The sequence below is a fragment of the Enhydra lutris genome, unplaced genomic scaffold (assembly GCF_002288905.1).
Source record: "Enhydra lutris kenyoni isolate GAN:26980312 unplaced genomic scaffold, ASM228890v2 scaffoldscaffold34, whole genome shotgun sequence".
Taxonomy (NCBI): domain Eukaryota; kingdom Metazoa; phylum Chordata; class Mammalia; order Carnivora; family Mustelidae; genus Enhydra; species Enhydra lutris.
The window spans coordinates 12,429,646-12,435,645 of NW_019154118.1; the positions used below are offsets into that span (position 1 = coordinate 12,429,646).

The 6,000-nt window shown below is 41.7% G+C and overlaps 1 pseudogene; it reads left to right on the plus strand.

Annotated features, from left to right (window-relative positions):
• The window catches only part of LOC111154006, a 67,603-nt pseudogene extending 61,885 nt beyond the window's left edge, over positions 1-5,718 (plus strand).
• The last annotated feature ends 282 nt before the right edge of the window (positions 5,719-6,000 follow it).

Here is a 6,000-nt window from a genome sequence, read left to right on the forward strand (position 1 = left end):
TGACAAGCATATTTCAGGGAAAGTGCTGCTAATTGAGCAAACACAAGGTGCTGTTGGGATCCAGGGATGATCAACTCTACTCAGTGGTTGAGAGTCATGGTCAAGAAGAGCTGATAGTGTGTTAAAACAGAACTCCAGATCTTCCTCCACTTTTTTTAACCAAAAAAAAAAAACATGTATTTATTTGAGAACCAAGGAGAGCACAGAGTTTGTGAGGGTCAAAGGGAGAGGGAGAGAAAGTCTTTTAAGCAGATTCCCTGTTGAGCGGGGAGCCCAAGTTGGGGCCTCATCTCATGATCCTGAGATCACAACCCGAGCAGAAACCAAGAGTCTGACACTTAACTGACTGTGCCACTCAGCCTCCCCTTCCTTGGCTTTTGATGGGCTTACATCCCAGTAAATCTATTATAAGTTGAAAATACACTTAATATACCTAACCCACCAAACATAGTAGCTCAGCCTAGCCTACCTTAAATATGCTCAGAACACGTATATTAGCCTACAGCTGGGCAAAACCATTTAATGTGAAGCCTATTTTATAATAAAGTATTGAAAATCTCCCATAACTTATTGAATATTATACTGAAAGTGGTTGTGTGGGTACAGAACAGTTGTCAGCGTTTGGGTTGTTGACCGGTGATCGTGAAGCTGACTGGGATCTGGGGATGGCTGCTTCTACCCAGTACCACAAGAGAGGAAAGTACCACATAGTTCTAGTCAAGGAAAAGATCCAAATTCAAAATTCCATGGATGGTTTCTACTGAATGTAGATAACTCTCACACTATCATAAAGTCAAACTGTCATACACTGAACCATGACAGATTGGGGGCTGTCTATACAATATCTTAAAAAACAAGAAGAGGTTTATTTGGCAGCAAAAGAAAAAGTATGCATAGCAAAGAGGCAGCTTGGGAGAAAGGAGAGGAATGGAACACATGAGTTGGTATGAAAGTAGCAAAGTGGGAGAAATAGGGTTAGGTTAGTAAATAAAAGCACTATCACCATAAACCTTGCATGAAAAGCTTGAAAGTATTGAATTTGTCAGACATCATTAGAGGACTTGAAACAAGAAGACAATATGATCAGATTTGCCCTCAAGAATGTTCTTTCTGATGTCAGTTTGGAGGATGAGGTGGTTGAGCAAAATACTACGTGGGGGGTCCAGGTGTGCAATTGAGAGATTACTTTAATGTCCATGTTACATATGATAAGGACCTGAGCTAAAGCAGAGCAGTGGGGATAGAAAGGAAGATGGAAAAATCATTTAGGAGCACCCATACGGTTGCAAATGGCAAGATTTCGTTTATTTTAATGGCTGAGTAATACTCCATTGTGTATATATATCACATTTTCCTTACCCGTTCATCTACTGATGGACACTTGGTTGCTTCAGTGTCTTGACTATTGTAAGTAGTGCTGCAGTAATCATAGGGGTGCATATATCTGAAATTAATATCATACTGTATGTTAATTATGCTTGAGATAGATAAACAAATAAATAAAATCCTTTAGGAGGTAAAATCAAAAGGACTTGGTAGCCAGCTGGATGTCTAGAAGTGAAGGAGAAGTACTTAATACCAAATATACTTACTGCTGGTTATCACAGTCCGCAATGCATATTCCTCCTTCAGATCCTTACTGGTGATCTGAAGCAAATCCTTCCCTAATGGCCGTTAGACGGAAAATGGGGTTGAAAAACTTGCTGGAGCAAAAGAAGGCATATTTTAAGGAAGTTTTGGATTTCACTGGGGTACTTTATTTCTCCATTTAAATGCACGGGAAACACAAGGAGGTTTGCTAACTGAAACCTTGTACATGGAGCTAATGGCCAACGGGGAGAGTCATGGTCTTCGTCTCTTGACCCGTCCTTCCCAAATTTAAGGTGCATACCAATCACCTGGAGGTCTTACTAAACCACCGGTGCTGATTCAGTGGATCTGGAGTGGGTTTGGGAACCCTCCTGTTGAACAAAACTCCCAAGTGGGGCAGATGCACTAGACTCCAATTTGAGTCATCTGTCTTTAGATTGTTTCACAAAGAGGGAGATACATTTTGTTAGTGTAACAAAATGACCGCAAACGCACTGTAGCAATAGGGAAAAGAGTACAAGTCTCAGATTGTACTCTGGCTACTGCTGCAGACCTTTCCGATCTTGTCTAGGTGGGGCCTCTTGGGAATGGCACCTATCCCAGGAAGGGAGTGGTTATGTCCTATAGAGTTATATGTAGTCCGAGCCAAAATTGTCCTGGTGTTCCTTCAAGAGCCCTAAGAGTGCCTCTCCCCATGCTGCCCCAGCATGTCTCCCTGAATAAGCAAGCCCTAATTCAAACCTGAAAATAACTCCAACCCCCTGGCCCACACAGAGTCCCACATAGCCGAAGTGGGATAGCGTGAGTTATGTTTAACTTGCTGTGGGGTTGAGGGATATTTGGGGTTTAAAGAGTTATAAAGGGCTCTTTGTAACAATTGCACTATTTATGTATCTGTCACCAGAGACAAACAAGACTGGAAATCAGGGAACTGGCTCCTTCTCACCTTGGGAGTCAGCCCTCATCCACGTTTGACCTCTACTCACTGACCATGCGGTACTCTGGTTATGGTTTGTTTATATATGCCAGCTCTTTAATTATGAGAACATAAGTCCTAGGGATCAGGACCAGATGCTGGGGTTGGCATTGCTTGGTGGGAGACTGGCACTGACAAATGGTCTTGGGTGGCTCAGACCCAACCTGGCCTGCTCTTGTTGCCTGAAATAGGAAATTTGTGCTGTAAGGAGACTGCAGTAGGCTCTGAAATTAAGAGGAGTCTGGTATGAGGACAGGTGCTATCTTGGGAATCAGAAAACTAGTTCTAGCTCAGCAATAATTGGTCATGTGATTTTGGAAGAGGCATCTTGTCTTTCTTGGGCTTGGTTTCTCTCTGAGAAATGAAGTAGGCTAGGTCAGTTGTGTTCAGTCTGTTCTCTGCAGAGTCCTACAGTCTTCATTGAGGTACCAGGAGGATCAGGCTGGATCTACCAAAAAGTTACCAGTTCTGGCTCATGTGATTGGTAGCTCCCCCACATACACATGACCTTGGTTTTTGCTGTCATGGTAACCTTTTGCCGTTCCATAGAAGTGTTTCCATTGGTGAGGCCACGGATTTAGATTCCGGACTTTCTGTAAGAGTTCTTTCCATCATAAGCACTAATCAAATTCTGGAAGATAAGAAGGCTCCCAAAAAATCACCTCCAATGTTGTCCTCAGGAATTCCTTGATCATGGGTCATATATGGAAAATACTTAGAGGAAAAGCACATTAACTGTAGGAACGTGATAATATCAACTGTATTTCTAGGGCATACTCTCCTAAGAAAATTGACCTCTGAAACATCAGCTCCACAATTAGTTTTAGTAAACTAAACCACAACGAATCTCCTTTTTTTTTTTTTTTTTAATTTATTTGACAAAGAGAGATCAGGAGTAGGCAGAGAGGCAGATAGAGAGAGAGGGAGGAGGAAGCAGGCTCCCTGCCGAGCAGAGAGCCTGATTCAGGACTCAATCCCAGGACCCTGAGATCATGACCTGAGCTGAAGGCAGAGGCTTAACCCGCTGAGCCACCCAGGTGACCCAGAATGAATCTACTTTTAAAAAGTACATTTATTTGGGGTCCTGGACCATAGGCTGGAGCAACCACTAGACATGTCTTTATCTCAAAATATTTCTAAGTAGCCTATAATCTTAGCAGTTCATTTAAAAGAGGTTGACCTATTTTTCTTGTCTTTATTGTGTACTCACATGTGTTAAAAATCCTTTCTGAGGTCTGTACTGGAGGGATTGTTACCATTCTAATATTTTCCCAGGAGGGTTTTCCTTCAGCAGGTTGTATGGCTTTATAAGGACTGAAGTGCCTAGGAGCAAAGCTCAGTAAAAGTGGCTATTTATATACAACTTGTACTTACAATGAAGCATTTCGCAAAGAATTTTCCCTTTGTAGCACTGACAACAGCACCTTGAAAACAGCAGGCATACCTGTTGAATGACTGAATGATCATTCATTCATTTATTCATTCCATGGAGTTGACTCTATCACAGAACTTTGTATGAATTACTGTTTTCTGCTTTGGAGAACTGAAATGAAGCTATGCTTCTTCTAATAACTATACTTTTATCTTGATCACTGAGCCAGCTGGAGCTTCATATTTACTTGGCTTTGAAGATCAGTCTTTTAGAAGGCAGAGTCTACCCACCATCGTTCTACTGTTGTTTCCTTAATAGGATTCTACTCTTTGGCTCTTCCCCTTGACCACAGAAGGATGATTCAACACAGAGACTACTGACAAAAGGGGGTATTTTTTTTTGTGTGAATAGGGTGAATCATGAGTAGTTAATAGAAATTTGATTCTCAAAAATATAGTGAAATCTAAGGGATTTCATTTTCAAGTGAATATGGTTTTTAATTTGATTATATTAGAATATACAAGTTCATGAGGAGAAATTTTGAATTTGTTTAGGTGTTTTTCATATCACAAGGAAATACCTGATTGAAATTTGACATTGGAAGACTGATAAATTGGACTTAGCTTCCCACGGGCTTGAGAGCATCTTCAGAAAATAGTGTTACATTCCTACCTTCCAGGAGATGGGGAATTGGCTTTTTAAAGCATTTTTTTTATGAGAAAGGTGATTAATAAACTATAAAAGATGTGAGATTATAGACTCTAGAAAATCTGCTTTGGAATTTAAAGTGTCAGTGGGTCCAATGCACTTAGCTAAGAGATCTATGGGAGAGGTAGCGTGAGACACATGAGAAGGTAAGGAGAGAAGAAAGCAGGAGATTGTGCTTTCTGTCTCCTTACTTTACCTTGAGCCTCTGTGGAGCTTAGCATACCCATCCACAAACTAAGAACAGAGGATCTGCCTCTCACTTTTCAGTAATCTTGGAGGTTTGTGGAGGTAGTAATAATGATAGGAGCACTAATGTTAAAAGTGTTGGGGTGTCTGGGTGGCTCAGTGGATTAAGCGTCTGGCTCTTGATTTCACCTCAGGTCGTGATCTTGGGGTCATGAAATGGAGCCCCATGGGGCTCCACTCTCAACAGGGAGTCTGCTTGGGATTCTCTCTTGCCTTCTCCCTCTGCTCCTTCCCCATCTCTCTTTCCCTCTCTCTCTTTCAAATAAATAAATAAATTTTAAAAAATCATATTAAAAGAGTCACAGAGGATTCACAGACCTATACCCCTGGGGCAAAGAATACATTATATGTTAATAAAAATAATTAAAAAAAAAGTCACAGAGGAAGAGACACATCTTTGAGGAAGACATGTTTGCAACTATAACAGAACTCTGGGTGCCTCACTCTAGCTCCTGACTCACCACTCTTCCCTCTGGCCAAGGAGCAAGCTTTTAAAGACATGAGGAAGACACCCATGGAACCAGGGGTGGCAATTTGCCAAATTCGAATAACCGTAGCCAGCCGCAACATAAAATCTCTAGAGAAGATACGTGCTGACCTGCTCAGAGGCACAAAGGAGAAGAATCTCATCGTGAAGGGACCGGTTTGGAGGCCCACCAAGACTCTGAGAGTCACTACGAGAAAAGGTTTTCAGACTTGGGATCCTTTTCAGATGAGGTTCTACAAGGGACCATTGATTTGTACCGTCCTTATGAGATTGGTAAGCAGATGACCCGTCAGTGTGGAGGTACGATTTGAGGTTGAAATCACCATGGCAGACGCTTGAATCTACTTTTGCTATAAATTGATTATCAGTTGTTAAGGAAAAAAAAGTCACAGAGATAGGAGAGTGACTCATCACAAGACACCTGTGGTGAAAGCACAGGCATTGAAGCCACTCAGACCACTGTTCAAGTCTGGAACTCTGCCGCTTATACTTTGAGAGAGACATTTAATTCCGCCTTTAAATTGGAGATAATAAAGTTGGGATAAAAAGAAAATTTACAGAGGTGCCTGGGTAGCTCAGTGGGTTAAGCCTCTGCCTTCAGCTCAGGTCATGATCCCAGGG